Source organism: Staurois parvus, unplaced genomic scaffold, assembly GCF_062004578.1.
Source record: "Staurois parvus isolate SC_StPar_1 unplaced genomic scaffold, SC_StPar_1.0 ptg000860l, whole genome shotgun sequence".
Taxonomy (NCBI): Eukaryota; Metazoa; Chordata; class Amphibia; order Anura; family Ranidae; genus Staurois; species Staurois parvus.
Genome location: NW_028318656.1, coordinates 3,287,501 through 3,307,147, shown reverse-complemented (window position 1 = coordinate 3,307,147; position 19,647 = coordinate 3,287,501). Strand labels below are relative to the sequence as shown.

Sequence of the window (19,647 nt, the reverse complement as noted above, 5' to 3'; positions counted from 1 at the left end):
TTCTTCCTCTTTATCCTCATCCTCATCCTCTTCTTCTTCTTCTGAGGATGAGGATGAGGATGAAGAAGAAGAAGAAGTAGGACAAAAATAAGAAGAATTCCAAGCCGGCAAAAAGTGTATCTGCAGAGCTCCGCTAAGTGTATCTGCAGAGCTCCGCTAAGAAATAGCGGAGCTCTGCAGATACACTTTTTTCCGGCTTGGAATTCTCCTTCTTCTCATCCTTCTTCTACTTCTCATCCTTCTTCTTCTTCTCATCCTTCTCCTTCTTCTCATCCTTCTTCTTCTTCTCATCCCTCTTCTTCTTCTCATCCTTCTCCTTCTTCTCATCCTTCTTCTTCTTCTCATCCTTCTTCTTCTTCTCATCCTTCTCCTTCTTCTCATCCTTCTTCTTCTTCTCATCCTTCTCCTTCTTCTCATCCTTCTTCTTCTTCTCATCCTTCTTCTTCTTCTCATCCTTCTTCTTCTTCTCATCCTTCTTCTTCTCATCCTTCTCCTTCTTCTCATCCTTCTTCTTCTTCTCATCCTTCTTCTTCTTCTCATCCTTCTTCTTCTTTTCATCCTTCTCCTTCTTCTCATCCTTCTTCTTCTTCTCATCCTTCTTCTTCTTCTCATCCTTCTTCTTCTTCTCATCCTTCTCCTTCTTCTCATCCTTCTTCTTCTCATCCTTCTCCTTCTTCTCATCCTTCTTCTTCTTCTCATCCTTCTATTCCTCATCCTTCTCCTTCTTCTCATCCTTCTTCTCATCCTTCTCCTTCTTCTCATCCTTCTCCTGCTTCTCATCCTTCTCCTTCTCCTTCTTCTCATCCTTCTCCTTCTTCTCATCCTTCTCCTTCTCCTTCTTCTCATCCTTCTCCTTCTCCTTCTTCTCATCCTTCTCCTTCTTCTCATCCTTCTCCTTCTCCTCATCCTTCTCCTTCTCCTTCTCCTTCTTCTCATCCTTCTCCTTCTTCTCATCCTTCTCCTTCTTCTCATCCTTCTCCTTCTCCTTCCTCATCTCCAAGGGCATTTAAATTAAAGGTACAGTGTTCTGCACTAATTTAAAGGCTCTCTGAAGCCTAGAAACCCTTTTTATAAGTTGAATTCGTAGCGAATAAATTCGCATCGAATCGAATTTCTTCCTCAAATTCGGCGAATCAGCCGAATCGAATTTTTGAATAATTCGCTCATCTCTAATTATTATTATTAATATTTTTAATACACCCTAAATAAATAAAAAGAAGACAATAAAATATAAACCCCCAACCCAAACCCTAACCCTAAACTGAACCCCTAACCCTAACACCTAACCTCTAACCCTAAACTTAACCCCTAACCCTAACCCTAAACTTAACCCCTAACCCTAAACTTAACCCCTAACCCTAAACTTAACCCCTAACCCTAAACGTAACCCCTAACACCTAACCCCTAACCCTAAACTTAACCCCTAACCCTGAACGTAACCCCTAACACTTAACCCCCAACCATAAACTTAACCCCTAACCCTAAACGTAACCCCTAACACTTAACCCCCAACCATAAACTTAACCCCTAACCCTAAACTTAACCCCTATTCCTAAACTTAACCCCTAACCCTAAACTTAACCCCTAAACCTAAACGTAACCCCGAATCCTAAACTTAACACCTAACCCTAAACGTAACCCCGAATCCTAAACTTAACCCCTAACCCTAAACGTAACCCCTAACACCTAACCCCTAACCCTAAACTTAACCCCTAACCCTAAACGTAACCCCTAACACTTAACCCCCAACCATAAACTTAACCCCTAACCCTAAACTTAACCCCTATTCCTAAACTTAACCCCTAACCCTAAACTTAACCCCTAAACCTAAACGTAGCCCCGAATCCTAAACTTAACACCTAACCCTAAACGTAACCCCGAATCCTAAACTTAACACCTAACCCTAAACTTAACCCCTAACCCTAAACTTAACCCCTAACCCTAAACGTAACCCCGAATCCTAAACTTAACACCTAACCCTAAACTTAACCCCTAACCCTAAACTTAACCCCTAACCCTAAACGTAAACCCCTAACCCTAAACATAACACCTAACCCCTAACCCTAAACGTAACCCCTAACCCTAACCCTAAACTTAACCCCTAACCCTAACACCTAACCCCTAACCCTAAATGTAACCCCTAACACCTAACCCCTAACCCTAAACTTAACCCCTAACCCTAACCCCTAACCCTAAACGTAACACCTAACCCCTAACCCTAAACGTAACCCCTAACACCTAACCCTAAACGTAACCCCTAACACCTAACTCCTAACCCTAAACTTAACCCCTAACCCTAACACCTAACCCTAAACTTAACCCCTAACACCTAACCCCTAACGCTACACTTAACCCCTAACCCTAAACTTAACAGCTAACCCCTAACCCTAAACATAACCCCTAACCCTAAACTTAACCCCTAACACCTAACTCCTAACCCTAAACTTAACCTCTAACACCTAACCCCTAACCTTAACCCCTAACACCTAACCCCTAACCCTAAACTTAACCCCTAACCCTAAACGTAACCCCTAACCCTAAACTTAACACCTAACCCTAAATGTAACCCCTAACCCCAAACTTAACACCTAACCCCTAACCCTAAATGTAACCCCTAACCCCTAACCCCAAACTTAACGCCTAACCCCTAACCCTAAATGTAACCCCTAACACCTAACCCCTAACCCTAAATGTAACCCCTAACACCTAACCCCTAACCATAAACTTAACCCCTAACCCTAACACCTAACCCTAAACTTAACCTGTAACCCTAAACGTAACCCCTAACACCTAACCACTAACCCTAAACTTAACCCCTAACCTTAACCCCTAACCCTAATTCTAACTCTAACCCCAACCCCTAATCCTAACCTTTTACCCTAACAAAAATAATAATAATAATAAATAAATAAAAGCTAATGGAAAAGCTACAGAAGCTGAAATACCTAGCAACAAATGATGAAACGGATGATATTTTTCTCTGTTGGCCATTAAAAAGATGCAAAACTTTGTAAAAAAAATGTGGATACAAACACGTGACAAAATGCCCCCCTTCCCCCCCCAAAAAAAGACATTAAAAACTTGATGCTCAGCTGTGAATGAGCTTGATGATGCTGGATGTCCTACACCCAGGAAATGAGGCAGGCTCTGTCTGACTTGCTGCAGCTTCTAGTGCACATTGGGTGAAGCTCACAGTGTGCAGTGAAATCAGAAATACAATCTAGAAAATGGAAAAACACTCAGCAGTTTCTCCAGAACAAAGACTGTTACTTTATGCTGTTTTTATCGTTTGCATGGATGAGATGATCTTTTGTTAACCATTTCAATACCGGGCAATTTTACACCTTGGCCCAGGCCATTTTTCAGGTTTCAGCGCTTTCACACTATGAATGACAATTGCGCGGTCATACAACATTGTACCCAAACTAAAATTTTATCTTTTTTTCACACAACTAGAGCTTTCTTTTGGTGGTATTTAATCACCGCCGGGGTTTTTATTTTTTGCTAAATTAACAAAAAAGCATGAAAATTTTGAAAAAAAAAACACGTTTTTCTTTGTTTCTGTTATAAAAGTTTGCAAATAAATAATTGTTCTTTATAAATTTAGGCCGAGATGTATTCTGCTACATGTCTTTGGTGAAAATAACCCAAATTAGGATGTATTATTTAGTTTGTAGGAAAGTTATAGAGTTCACAAACTATGGTATAGATCTGAATATTGATCAATCCTGAAGTACTGACAGCCAATCTAATTTCTTGAGGTCCAAGAATGTCAGAACAGTACAGATATCCCCCAAATGACCCATTTTTGCAGAGTAGACAGTCCGACGTACTTCATAAGAGGAATGGCGAGTTTTTTGAAGTTATATTTTTTTTGTCATAATTTTTTTGAAAATGAAAAAATAAAAAAAATTATTTTCACTATTTTTTGTTTACATACTGTCACCAGTGCAGTACAGCGTCATCATATAACTGGCATGGCAGTGATCAGGGACACTGACTGGTGACAGTGTGAAAAAAATATATATATATTTTTTTATTTTTTTTTTATTTTTAATTTTTTATTAAATTTTTTTTTCTTTTTTTAAGATTTTTTTTTCATATTTTACTATGTCCAAAGTAGTACAATGTTACCATAGTAACATTGTACTACTTTGGGGAAGTGATCAGTATTTTTTTTTTTTTTTACACAATTTGCTTATAGCAAAGAATTACTTTGCTATAAGCAAGCATTTACCTGAATGACATCGATTCATTCAGGTTTTTTTTTTTTTTGTGGTTAGCTGTGATTTGGCCACAGCTAATCACATGACATGTGCATGTGATTAGGTGTGACCATTCACAGCTAGACACTAGTATACAATGGATGGCATGAATGAAGCCATCCATTGTATACAACTGTCATGTGACCTGCTGTGATTGGTCACAGCAGGTCACATGGTACCGGCAACGGGGTCCGGTACTCAGATCTGTCATCGGCCATGTCCGAGGTACACGGCCGGTGACAGATCGCGCCGCTGCGCGGCTCTGCAAGCGCGCGAACTGCGCATGTGCGGAAGGACGCCATATGGCGGCCTCCTGGAAAGGTAATGCATTTTTGCGGATGCCATTTGGCCATAGGCGGGGCGTCAAATGGTTAACGAAACAGGAATGACTGCAATGATTATTTGTGTTCTACAGGTGGCATTTGGTGTTAATGCAATTCCCTTTATAAGCACACAACTACAGTTGTGACCAAAATTATTCAACCCCCAATGCTGTAAAGGGGTTTAGGGACTATAGTGTACATTTGGAATTGTATTCAGAATCAAATCCTACAAGGACGTTGTAACTACCCAAATGCAACTAAAATGACATCAATTGTTTATGTAATACAGTAGTAAATGGTTCTTATGTGGTTTCTTCATTGCCACAATTATTCAACCCCTTAAAGACTACCACTCTGAAGAACAGAGGTTCATACAGGTGCTTTCCATCAGGTATTGAAAACACCTGTGGATGTCACCGAGCAGCAATCAAGCATAATAAGCACCAATTAGGCAGCTTTAAAATGACTGTGATACTCAGCTCCTTCTAGACATTTACTGGTGTGGTTACAAACATGGTGAAGGCAAGAGAATGGTCCAGGAAGACAAGAGAAGAGGTGATTTCTCTTCACAGGAAGGGCAATGGCTATAAGAAGATTGCAAAGATGTTAAACATACCAAGAGACACCTTAGGAAGCATCATTCGCAAATTCAAGGCAAAGGGCACTGTTGAAACGCTACCTGGTCGTGGCAGAAAGAAGATGCTGACTTCGACTGCTGTGCGCTACCTGAAGCGTAGAGTGGAGAGAAGTCCCCGTGTGACTGCTGAGGAACTGAGAAAAGATTTGTCAGATGTGGGTACAGAAGTTTCAGCCCAGACAATAAGACGCACACTGCGTAATGAAGGCCTCCGTGCCAGAACTCCCAGGCGTACCCCCTTGCTGTCTCCAAAGAATAAGAAGAGTCGACTGCAGTATGCCAAAAGCCATGTGGACAAACCACAAAAGTTGTGGGATAGTGTTCTGTGGACTGATGAAACAAAATTAGAACTGTTTGGGCCCATGGATCAACGCTATGTTTGGAGGAGGAAGAACAAGGCCTATGATGAAAAGAACACCTTGCCTACTGTGAAGCATGGTGGAGGGTCAATCATGCTTTGGGGCTGTTTTGCTTCTGCAGGTACAGGGAAGCTTCAGCGTGTGCAAGGTACCATGAATTCTCTTCAGTACCAGGAGATATTGGATGGAAACGTGATGCAGTCCGTCACACACCTGAGGCTTGGGAGACGTTGGACCTTTCAACAGGACAATGATCCCAAGCATACCTCCAAGTCCACTAGAGCATGGTTGCAGAGGAAAGGCTGGAACATTTTGGAGTGGCCATCGCAGTCACCAGACTTAAATCCGATTGAGAACCTCTGGTGGGACTTAAAGAAAGCAGTTGCAGTGCGCAAGCCTAAGAATGTGACTGAACTGGAGGCCTTTGCCCATGAAGAATGGGCGAAGATACCCGTAGATCGCTGCAAGACACTTGTGTCAAGCTATGCTTCACGTTTAAAAGCTGTTATAACTGTAAAAGGATGCTGTACTAAGTACTAAGATTGAATGTCACTTGGGGGTTGAATAAAACTGATAATGCTGTGAGCACAGAAAAGACATTTGTGGTTATTTCATTATAACTGTTATGTTATATTTGTCTGACCTACAAGTGCCTCTTTAATGTAAATGTAAGCAAGATGACTGAATGATCAAAAGCAATGTCAAACTGGCCAAAACACTCAATTTCAGTGGGGGTTGAATAATTTTGGTCACAACTGTACGTATAGTAGCAGGTAAGAAAATTGTGTAGAATCTTTATTACACTTCAAAAACATGCCAATGTAAAATAAACACCGTGTAGCAATTTACTTTGTATGTATTTATGTATGTACTGTATTATGCCTGTTGTAAAATGTTGTTAAAGGATATCTAAACCCTGGTCTGTTTCAGCTGCAGCTTTATGCATTGACATACCTCCTTAAACCCAGTCACTTGCTGACTTTGCACCATCCACAGACAGCTTAACTCTTCAATAAGACACAGCTATTGAATCAAGTGCAGTTTTACTTTAGCTAATAGCAGTACAGAGGATGTTTTTCCAGACGTTTGCATTGTAAGAAGATAATGGGGTTGATTTACTAAAACTGGTGCAGTTGTGGATGGTAGCCAATCCGCTTTTAACTTCAGCTTGTTCAACTAAGCTTTGACAGTGAAACCTGGAAGCTGATTGCAGAATTGCACCAATTTTGGCAAATAACCCCCCGATGACTTTCCCGAGCTGTATCTCTGTGAATAACTCACTCCATAATGTTTCAAAGGGTGCTTTTGTATTTTTAATAGCACCTACCTTTATATTTATGGATTTGATGTTATTTTATTGATGTCATATTGGTCTCTATTGGAAAGGATGAGAGAATGATCCTGAGCAATTTTTCACAAAAAAAATTAAATTCTGGATATAGAAATTTTGCTTAAAGTGTTACTAAACCCAGGTCCCTGCGTTCACTATATCCGGTCTCCCCGGACCCTGCGTTCACTATATCCGGTCTCCCCGGACCCTGCATTCACTATATCCGCTCTCCCCGGACCCCGCATTCACTATATCCGCTCTCCCCGGACCCTGCGTTCACTATATCTGGTCTCCCCGGACCCCGCATTCACTATATCCGCTCTCCCCGGACCCCGCTTTCACTATATCCGGTCTCCCCGGACCCTGCATTCACTATATCCGCTCTCCCCGGACCCCGCATTCACTATATCCGCTCTCCCCGGACCCTGCATTCACTATATCCGGTCTCCCCGGACCCTGCATTCACTATATCCGGTCTCCCCGGACCCGGCATTCACTATATCCGCTCTCCCGGGACCCGGCATTCACTGTATCCGCTCTCCCCGGACCCTGCATTCACTATATCCGCTCTCCCCGGACCCTGCATTCACTATATCCGCTCTCCCCGGACCCTGCATTCACTATATCCGGTCTCCCCGGACCCTGCATTCACTATATCCGGTCTCCCCGGACCCTGCATTCACTATATCCGGTCTCCCCGGACCCGGCATTCACTATATCCGGTCTCCCCGGACCCGGCATTCACTATATCCGGTCTCCCCGGACCCGGCATTCACTATATCCGGTCTCCCCAGACCCGGCATTCACTATATCCGGTCTCCCCGGACCCGGCATTCACTATATCCGGTCTCCCCGGACCCTGCATTCACTATATCCGCTCTCCCCGGACCCTGCATTCACTATATCCGCTCTCCCGGACCCTGCATTCACTATATCCGGTCTCCATGGACCCGGAATTCACTATATCCGGTCTCCCCGGACCCGGCATTCACTATATCCAGTCTCCCCGGACCCTGCATTCACTATATCCGCTCTCCCCGGACCCTGAAATCACTATATCCGCTCTCCCCGGACCCTGCATTCACTATATCCGGTCTCCCCGGACCCTGCATTCACTATATCCGCTCTCCCCGGACCCTGCATTCACTATATCCGCTCTCCCCGGACCCTGCATTCACTATATGCGCTCTCCCCGGACCCTGCATTTATTATATGCGCTCTCCCCGGACCCTGCATTTATTATATGCGCTCTCCCCGGACCCTGCATTCACTATATCCGGTCTCCCAGGATCCGGCATTCACTATATCCGGTCTCCCCGGACCTTGCATTCACTATACCCCCTCTCCCCAGACCCTGCATTCACAAGACCAGCATCCCTAACCATACTATTCAAAAAAACGTTATCATATCCCAGCTTGTCTTTGAAGTCCTTCCTGTCTTGGGCCTAGTCACAGTATTAAAGTCACCTCCAAAGACCACTTGCCGGGATGTAAAAAAAAATGGCTTGATCCTTGTAAAAAGGCATTTCCTGTCCCACTTTGTGTGCGCCCCATAAACATTAATTAGGCGTAGGTCCTGCCCTCCCACAAGGATATCTAAGACCATACATCTCCCAGTCTCCACCTCAATAACTCGCCGGATAGTTACCATTCCCATTTCAGATTCTGAACTACATTCAGAAGAAGTTCCTGATGAGGAAATATCTAAATTGGAAAAACGGTTGGAGACAGGCACTGGAGCTTCCCGTCCCTGTTCCGTCCCCACCATCCACCTCTTCAACCTCACATACTTCGCTCTCCCCTCTAGGTACTGCCAGTCAGACTCAGAGATGCTCTCATCTCTTGCTTTTTTTTTTTTTTTTTTAATTCTTCACAGAAGACTTCTTTTCAGAAGAGACAACAGCACAATTTTTGCCACCCTCCACCACTCTTGGTGGGGGGGACCTTCCTTCAAGTCAGACTTGAGAGGAGAAGACTCACAGGGGATAACTGACTCAGGGGGCACAGAATTGGAAGGTTCTGACACAAGGGGAGCAGGTACAGTAGGTTGGGGAGACACAGAGACAGGAACAGAAGGAATACTTACAGACACAGGAAGGGTGGCCAATGGAACTGGAAAGGGTTGCTGAACACAACCAAGGGAGTCAGTCACCGGAGAGGAGAATGTTACACCAGGGGCCTCACCCTCCATCCTGTCCAGCCTCAACAGCTCATCCATCACCTCTTTCTCCACATTGTGCCAAGCCTCAGGACATTGGCCGTAAGTGTGGCCAAGGCATAGGTACAGGTTGCACCTTATCTGGGTGCAGTCCTTGGCCACATGACCCTTACCCTGACACATTGAATATATCAAAAATGAACAGGAGGAGCTAAAGGGCCCTTTTTTTCCACACCGGTGACACAGTTTTGGCTGACCAGGATAGAAAATAGTCATCCTGTCCCACCCTATAAAAGTGGAGGAGGGCAGGTAATGAACAACATTCCCATCCCTGGCCAACCTGACTGTCACCGACCAACCCCCAGTCCAGATGTTGCATTCACCAAGAATTGTATCCGGTTTTGTCAAAACCTCCCCATAATGTCTCAACCAGACCTCTGGGTCCCAAGCAGGAACACTCTCATTACTGAGGATGATGGTTATTTTTTTCACTGTTGACCTCTGTGAGACATAAACTGGTGCCAGACCTTCCCATTCGAGTCTTGACCTGCTCTGAGCCTCATACCGTTCCCAAAAAAGGTCAAGACCCTCTAGCCTGGTGAAGCTTATGGTGTATTCCCGGCTCCCGGCTACATGAATGAGGGCATAGTGGTCATTTGCCCTGAATCCCATCCCCAAGATCAAATCGATCGCCACTCGCCTTGCTGGAGGGACTGCACCACCTTCCCATTTAAGTGACATTTCACCTTGGATCCCCGGCAGAGGCCAGAGACCCTAGACCCAACCCTGGGGTACTCTGGAGCCCCTCCCTCCTAGATTGTAAGCTCCAAGGAGCAGGCCCTCCTTTCTCTCTTGTATTGAACTGTATTGTCTCCCATTCTATTGTAAAGCGCTGAGCAAACTGTTGGTGCTATATAAATCCTGTATAATAATAATAATAATTCCTCCCACTGACCCCAACAACAGGGCACTATTCCTCCTACTGACACCAATGATGGAGCACTATTCCTCCCACTGACCTCAACAACAGGGCACTATTCCTCCAACTGATACCAATGATGGAGCACTATTCCTCCTACTGACACCAATGATGGAGCACTATTCCTCCCACTGACACCAATGATGGGGCACTATTCCTCCCACTGACCTTAACAACAGGGCACTATTCCTCCAACTGATACCAATGATGGGGCACTATTCCTCCTTCTGACACCAATGATGGGGCACTATTCCTCCCACTGATACCAATGATGGGATACTATTCCTCCCACTGATACCAATGATGGGGCACTATTCCTCCCACTGATACCAATGATGGGGCACTATTCCTCCCACTGATACCAATGATGGGATACTATTCCTCCCACTGATACCAATGATGGGGCACTATTCTTCCTAGTGACACCAATGATGGGGCACAAATCCTCCTACTGACACCAATGATGGAGCACTATTCCTCCCACTGACCTCAACAACAGGGCACTATTCCTCCAAATGATACCAATGATGGAGCACTATTCCTCCTTCTGACACCAATGATGGGGCACTATTCCTCCCACTGATACCAATGATGGGATACTATTCCTCCCACTGATACCAATGATGGGGCACTATTCCTCCTTCTGACACCAATGATGGGACACTATTCCTCCCACTGATAATAATGATGGGACACTATTCCTCCCACTGATACCAATGATGGAGCACTATTCCTCCTTCTGACACCAATGATGGGACACTATTCCTCCCACTGATACCAATGATGGGACACTATTCCTCCCACTGATACCAATGATGGGGCACTATTCCTCCTTCTGACACCAATGATGGGACACTATTCCTCCCACTGATACCAATGATGGGGCACTATTCTTCCTACTGACACCAATGATGGGGCCTTATTCCTCCTACTGACACCAATGATGGGGCACTATTCTTCCCACTGATACCAATGATGGGACACTATTCCTCCCACTGATACCAATGATGGGACACTATTCCTCCCACTGACACCAATGATGGGGCACTATTCCTCCCACTGATACCAATGATGGGACACTATTCCTCCCACTGACACCAATGATGGGGGCACTATTCCCCCCACTGATAACAATGATGGGACACTATTCCTCCCACTGACCTCAACAACAGGGCACTATTCTTCCTACTGACACCAATGATGGAGCACTATTCCCCCTACTGATACCAATGATGGGGCACTATTCCTCCCACTGATACCAATGACGGGGTACTATTCCTCCTACTGACACCAATGATGGGACACTATTCCTCCTACTGACACCAATGATGGGGCACTATTCCTCCTACTGACACCAATGATGGGGCACTATTCTTCCCACTGATACCAATGATGGGGCACTATTCCTCCCACTGATACCAATGACGGGGCACTGTTCCTCCTACTGACACTAATGATGCAGCACTTTTTCTCCTACTGACACCAATGATGGGGCACTATTCCTCCCCCTAATACCAAAGATGCATTGTTTATTCTGACTGATGACAGGACAATTTCTACTCCCAATGGCCACAGTCAGGCCCCCCTAAAGTTTGAAAGCCAGTAAACTGGCCCTTTGTTCAGAAAGTTTGGAGATCCCTGGTCTAACCCTTTCTTTTATAATTCAAAATTTTTTATATAAATTGCTATACCTATCCTTTAAAACTGCAGTTATCCTTTTACTATTGTTGGTGCATATAAAGGTTACTATATCTACTGTATTACCTGAAAATGCATTGTATTTTGTTATATTATATTAGAGTATATTTGTGTTTCTCTGTTTTATTATTATTTGTAACTGTTTAATGAACAAACTCTTTTCCCTGACTTTTTTTTTAACCTTTTTTGTTGATAAAAGTGTCTGTCTACCTTTGGACTATATGTAATAAACCTACTTTTACTTTTTCTTCTTTGCAGCTTTTTATCTATTAGGTATGTATATAGTATTTTATTTTTAAATTCTGTTAAATGTGCTATCCTATGAAAATGTGTTGGCTGTTTATAGATCTGTTGTTTTGCATTTTTTTGTCTGGTATCTTCATGGACCTGTTGTGTGACTGAATATGAATCACATGTCTGATGGTGGACAAAACTGTATATACACTGCTTCAAAAAAATAAAGGAAGACTTTGAAAACCCATTGTCAAGGATTACCCTGTCACGTGTCCCCGCCACGCCCACAGCGACTAGCTAACCGAGGCACGCACGTGCGGCCGCGACGGGGTGGTAAAGAGGGGGAATAAAGGGGACTAATGCAGGCCATAGATGGGGAGAAAACCGGCCAATTTTTCTTTAAAAAAAATGAAAAATCGGTCGTTCAAGCGGCTGACGTTACCAGGAACGGTAAAAAAAATCGGCTGATTTTCATCCCGTCTACAGCCGGCAAAAAGTGTCCCTGCAGAGAGCTCCACTATTTCTTTGACAGTTCTTTGACATTTATAGCAGTTGCAACAATGTATCTATTTGTATCCATTTAGGATACAGATGTTTTTATTCGGAAACAAATAGATACATTGTTGCAACCGCTATAAATGTCAAGGAACTGTCAAAGAAATAGCGGAGCTCTCTGCAGGGACACTTTTTGCCGGACTGGAATTCCTCTTCTTCTTCATCCTCTTCTTCCTCTTCTTCTTCTTCATCCTCTTCTTCTTCTTCATCTTCCTCTTCTTCCTCTTCTTCATCCTCTTCTTCTTCATCCTCTTCTTCTCTTCTTCTTCATCCTCTTCTTCTCTTCTTCTTCATCCTCTTCTTTTTCTTCTTCATCCTCTTCTTCTTCATCCTCTTCTTCTTCTTTTTCATCCTCTTCTTCTTCTTTTTCATCCTCTTCCTCTTCCTCTTCTTCTTCATCCTCTTCTTCATCTTCCTCTTCTTTTTCATCCTCTTCCTCTTCTTCTTCTTCTTCTTCCTCTTCTTCTTCTTCTTCATCCTCTTCTTCTTCATCCTCTTCTTCTTCCTCTTCTTCATCCTCTTCTTCTTCATCCTCTTCTTCTCTTCTTCTTCATCCTCTTCTTTTTCTTCTTCATCTTCTTCATCCTCTTCTTCTTCCTCTTCTTCCTCTTCTTCATCCTCTTCTTCTTCATCCTCTTCTTCATCCTCTTCTTCTTCTTCATCCTCTTCTTCTTCTTCATTCTCTTCTTCCTCGTCTTCTTCTTCTTCATCATCCTCTTCTTCATCCTCTTCTTCTTCATCCTCTTCATCCTCTTCTTCTTCTTCCTCTTCTTCATCCTCTTCTTCATCTTCTTCATCCTCTTCTTCAGCTTCTTCATCCTCTTCTTCATCCTCTTCTTCATCTTCCTCCTCTTCTTCTTCCTCTTCTTCTTCATCCTCTTCTTCATCCTCTTCTTCTTCCTCTTCTTCATCCTCTTCTTCTTCATCCTCTTCTTCTTCTTCTTCATCCCCTTCTTCTTCTCCTTCTTCTTCCTCTTCTTCATCCTCTTCTTCCTCTTCTTCTTCATCCTCTTCTTCTTCCTCTTCTTCTTCTTCATCGTCTTCTTCTTTTTCCTCTTCTTTTTGTCTTCCTCTTGCAGGTCACTGTTAATGCGCAGATTTTTTTATCGGTAAAAAGATCGGCCAATTTGCCCATAATTGCCGCGAAAATCGGCCGATCGGCAAAATCGGCCGATTTTTTTTCCAACTTTACCGATAAAAAAAATCTGCCAAAATACCGAAAAACAGCTGAACAATTAGCTCACTAACAATCCGAAAAATCGACCGATTTTCGACCCATCTATGGCCTGCATTACACTTGAATATCTAACACCGTATGTAAGATCATCCGTGATACCTTTCACAGCCCGCACTACCTCTGGCCTCCAGCAGATGGAGACTCCACTCCAATCCAGCTAGCTGACCACACACACTGGCAGATAGGAATCTTACATACAACCTGGTGCGCGGATTAGAGTCGAGGACCAGTTTAGTAATTACCCACCCTTCTAGGATTCCTCCAGCTATTCCACAAGCCAGAATCCCTGTGCTAATCACTCTTTCCACTGTCCACACTCCCCTGCACCAGACACACCACAAAGGTAGCCTGCCACCACCCAACAGTTTATCCGCAGAACGGTCTGTTGAGACACTACACACACACAGATCTCTGTCTGGCAGATCTGTCACCTTTGCAATCCACGTGCAATCTGCCCACTCGCAGTGCAGTTGCATACAGATTGGCATTGAGCTTAACCGAGTGTTTAAAGGCACTAAAATACAATACAATCTAACCCAATCTAATCTCTCCAATCTAATCTCTCCGATCTAGTCTCTCCGAAGATATGAGTACGTGCTTCAATACACAGAAGTTCACTAATTAATTTTAAGATTTAATTTACCAAAGTGGGCAGTTCATAAAATATGTACAAAAGATAAAAAGTTACAGAAAATACAAAAGATATAAGAAGACACACAAATGACTAATTACTGTAAAATAAAAAGGGAATAAAAAGACAGAATAATACTTTACCCTGCGGCTGGAGCAAGCCAGAAAATCAGCAGTTTTTTTTAGTCCGCAAACGTGCAACTATAACGAAAAACCCGTAAGTGTTCACAAAAAAAGTGCAAGTGCAAAACACCACACAAAAAAGTGCACTTAGGCGTGTGCTTTGTCCTACCCCCGAAGGGGTTGGACCACTACCCTGATCCCCCGGGGCACGAAGCTCCTGACAGGGACAAGGTTCCCATTTGGTCCTCCTGGCCAAAAGGCCTGGTGGACCACCGTTCCTTGTGTCCAGCCGAAGCCAGTACCCAGTACTTGGTAAGGGGGCTCTCCTGCAGAGAAAACCCCCTAGGGACAGGGGAGGAAGGAACCAAAAGGCCACACATCCTCCCCCTAGACTTCAGGGCGGGCCCGAGGATCCACACCCTCCATCCTGTGAGAAAAACACACACATAAGTAAAGAAAAAGTGACAAAACGTGGGAGTGAAATAAATTAAATAAATAGAAAATAAAAAAAGTGGTCGTGCCAAATTGTGCACAGACCAGGCCCTGAGGCCTGTAGCAAAAATTGCCCTGGTCCTAGCCAGAAGGCCTGGTCCTTAGGGCGCTGTGCAGAAAAAGTTTGTAAACAAGTGACCATGTGCCATCTTCACACTGTGGGGTCCCACACCCAGGTGTTACTAGTGGCACCCCTGAGGCGACTGCTCAGGGGGCACTGGTTTGCGGACTCTCTGCCTTCCCGACCCCTGGCCAGACCAGGTAGATCCGTTCAAATCAGGAGGTACTGGGTCCTTTCGGTCTCCTCGGGGGAATTACTCCCAGGTCCCAGCTACGTGTGGGCATCCCGGTTTCTGTCCCCCCGGTACTAGCCTTCCAGACCCCCATCATACCAGCAGGGGTACTATACAACAGCCATCCCCGCAAAGCTAGAATGGCCGGGAGCACCCCCACTGAAAACTGATAAGAACAGATACTACACTTGATCTTAGCCAAAAGGCCGAGAAGCCAGAAAATCAGCAATTTTTTTTTTTTTTAAGTCCGCAAACGTGCAACTATAACGAAAAAACCCGTAAGTGTTCACAAAAAATGTGCAAGTGCAAAACACCACACGAAAAAGTGCACTTAGGGGTGTGTTTGTCCTACCCCCGAAAGGGTTGGACCGTTCACCCGATCCCCCGGGGCACGAAGCTCCTGACAGGGACAAGGTTCCCATTTGGTCCTCCTGGCCAAAAGGCCTGGTGGACCACCGTTCCTTATGCCCAGCCGAAGCCGGACATCCAGTACTAGGCAAGGGGGTTCTCCCGAAGAGAAAACCCCCTAGGGATCAGGGGAGGAAGGAACCGTAGGGCCACACATCCTCCCCCTAGACTTCAGGTAAGGCCCGAGGACCCACACCCTCCATCCGTGAAAAACACACACATAAGAACAGAAAAAGTGACAAAACGTGGGAGTGGTTAAATTAAATAAATAAATAAATAAATAGAAAATAAAAAAAGTGGTACCGTGCCAAATAGTGCACAGACCAGGCCCTGAGGCCAGAAAATCAGCAATCCGCTAGTCGATCGACCAGCTCCATACGAATCACAAATGTCCAAATGCCCATGTACTCAATTTATTGGGATTTGGACATGGGCGGGACATTAGTCTTCGGCCAATTGACCCTGGGGGGAGGTGGTCCTGACCTGCCCACAAGAGGCACTGTGTGTGGACCTGCCCAAGTTCAATTGAGCCAAGACGGGCCTGAACACCAAGTCAGGGACTGGATTTTCGACACCAGTGCATCAGCCCGATCGCGACAGTACCAAACACTGTTCGATGGTCGCGATCCAGCGTCACCTAACCGTTCCATGCATTTTCCTGGCTTTTCCCCCAAGCCACAACTATGATTTTCATATGCAAGTGCAGCGCACAGAATGGCCTACAAGAAGGGAGTATGTTCATCTCTCTGCAATTAATATTTTAGCTTTTATGAGAGATGAAACATATTTCTTTGATGTATGATGTACCTATAGAGCTTTCCACATCAGGCAGACAGTCTGTCTGCTGTCATTAGCTCCAAACTGGTTTTCCCAGAAAGTGATAACCTGATTGACACACAAAAGGTGTCACATCCAGGAACCTGGCTTTAGGCTAATTAATGCTAATTGATGATTGAGTCTGTAAGGCCTATTGAGTAATTGTGTATACATACACATCTGTGTCCCAGATCAATTGATGACCATTGTTTGTACCCTCTATTCATTACCCTACTGCCCAGGGGCTCAATATACATCCTTAATGACCAGACTGTTCCTGAACACACCTTTGCAATGAAAAGGCCTGGCCTCATCTAATCTACTCAACCTCTTATGGCTATGATTCCATATTTCTACTGATCAAATCTTTATCCTATTCATTCAAATCTTACATCTTTCCACTCAAATCTTACATGTACGTTACACCCATCAGATCTCAATGGGAACAAATCTCCTGCTGGATCTCTATACTGATGTGGACTGGGTAATGTGTTGGGAATGTAAGGATGTCCCATCATTTGACGGAAATGAAAATGATCGACCTACAGAGGACTGAATTAAAAATCAAATCAAAAAATAATGCAGCAGGCGAGTCCATTTTGCTGAAATTTAATTGCAGCAACTCAAAATGGTCCTCAGTAGTTTGTACAGTATGAACCCATGTGCTTGTATGCATGCCTGACAACGTTGGGGCATGCTTCTAATGAGACGACGGATGGTGTCCTGGGGGATTTCCTCCGAGATCTGGACCAGGGCATCACTGACCTCCTGGATAGTCTGAGGTGCAACCTGGCGGTGTTAGATGGACCGAAACATGATATCCCAGAGGTGTTCTATTGGATTTAGGTCAGGCAAGCGTGGGGGTCATTCAATGGTATCAATTCCTTCATCCTCCAGGAACTGCCTGCATACTCTCCCCACATGAAGCCAGGCAAGGAGGAACCTAGGACCACTGCACCAGAGTAGGGTCTGACACTGGATCCAAGGATTTCATCCCGATACTTAACGGCAGTCAGGGTGCCATTGTCTAGCCTGTAGAGGTCTGTGCATCCCTCCATGGATATGCCTCCCCAGACCATCACTGACCCACCGCCAAAACGGTCATGCTGAACGATGTTACAGGCAGCAGAACGTTCTCCATGGCTTCTCCAGACCCTTTCATGTCTGTCACATGTGCTCAGGGTGAACCTGCTCTCATCTGTGAAAAGCACAGGGCGCCAGTGGCGGACCTGCTAATTCTGGTGTTCAATGGTAAATGCAAATCCAGCTCTATGGTGAGCACGGGGCCCACTAGAGGCCACCCTCATGAAGTCTGTTTCTGATTGGTCAGAGACATTCACACCAGTGGCCTGCTGGAGGTCATTTTGTAGGGCTCTGGCAGTGCTCATCCTGTTCCTCCTTGCACAAAGGAGCAGATACCGGTCCTGCTGATGGGTTAAGGACCTTCTATGGCCCTGTCCAGCTCTCCTAGAGTAACTGCCTGTCTCCTGGAATCTCCTCCATGCTCTTGAGACTGTGCTGGGAGACACAGCAAACCTTCTGGCAATGGCACATATTGATAAGCCATCCTGGAGGAGTTGGACTGCCTGTGCAACCTCTGTAGGGTCCAGGTATGGCCTCATGCTACCAGTAGTGACCCTGACCCTAGACAAATGCAAAACTAGTGAAAAACAGTCAGAAAAGAGGAGTAGGGAAAAATGTCAGTGGCCTCCACCTGTAAAACCATTCTTGTTTTGGTGGTTGTCTCATTGTTGCCCATCTTGTATACCTGTTGTTCATTTCATTAGCACCAAAGCAGCTGAAACTGATTAACAACCCCCTCTGCTACTTACCTGACCAGATCAATATCCCAGAAGTTTCATTGACTATACTCTGATTAAAAAGTGTTCCTTTAATTTTTTTGAGCAGTGTATTTCATTTGTGTCTTTGGGTAGCCTTATGCATTGAAAGTCATCATCGCGATCACATTTATGTTAAAAAACTGGAACATGCTGACATCCATATTTTTGTTTCTTTACAGTTCAAGCGGGAATAGATCCATATCAGGGTAGGTAAAGGACTGAACATCCTGCTGATTTTATGCTGGGTTGATGTAAGCCTATAGGTTATACAGGGTCCTGTACCAATCATACTATGGCTGAACCCCATCATTCTTTTTACTCCCCTATTTCACTGCCATGTGTAACACACGCCTAGCCACGGATATTTTGTCACACCTGCTAAACAATTTCTAAAACTTAGGGGTCGTTCACACTTATTGTGTTGATCTACAGCAGGGGTCTCCAAACTTTCCAAACAAGGGGCCAGTATACTGTCCTTCAGACTACAGGAGGGTCGTACTAAGACCAGTGAGAGTAGAAATTGTCTTGGTGTCAGTGGGACTAAACAATGCCCCATCAGTGGTTTTAGTGTTAGGAATACTGCCCCATCGTTGGTGTCATTAGGAGGAATTTTTCCCCTTCATTGGTGTCGGTGGAAGGAATGCCCGATTGTTGCTGTCGTTGGGAGGAATTGTGCCCTATCGTTGGTGTCACTGGGAGGAATTGTGCCACATCATTGGTGTCACTGGGAGGATTTGTGCCCCACTGTTGGTATCATTGAAAGGAATTGTGCCCCATTGTTAGTGCTATTGAAATGAATTGTGTCCCATTGTTGATTTTTTTTTGGAGGAATTGTGCCCTGTTGCTGGTGTCGATGGGACTAAACAATGCCCCATTAGTAGTGTCAGTGGTAGGAATACTGCCCTATCCTTGGTGTCATTGGGAGGAATTGCCCCACTGTTGGTGTCATTGAAATTAATTATGCCCCATTGTTAGTCATTGAAATGAATTGTGTCCTATTGTTGATGTTTTTTGAAGGAATTGTGCCCTGTTGCTGGTGTCAATGGGACTAAACAATGCCCCATTAGTAGTGTCAGTGGTAGGAATACTGCCCCATCGTTGGTGTCATTGGGAGGAATTGTGCCCCACTGTTGATGTCATTGAAAGGAATTGTGCCCCATTGTTAGTGCCATTGAAATAAATTGTGTCCCATTGTTGATGTTTTTTGAAGGAATTGTGCCCTGTTGCTAGTGTCAATGGGACTAAACAATGCCCCATTAGTAGTGTCAG

General features: G+C 44.6%; 1 pseudogene; it reads right to left on the bottom strand.

Annotated features, from left to right (window-relative positions):
• Nucleotides 1-15,388: 15,388 nt before the first annotated feature.
• LOC149443324 (U2 spliceosomal RNA) lies at nucleotides 15,389-15,531 on the bottom strand (annotated as a pseudogene).
• Between the last annotated feature and the right edge of the window lie 4,116 nt (nucleotides 15,532-19,647).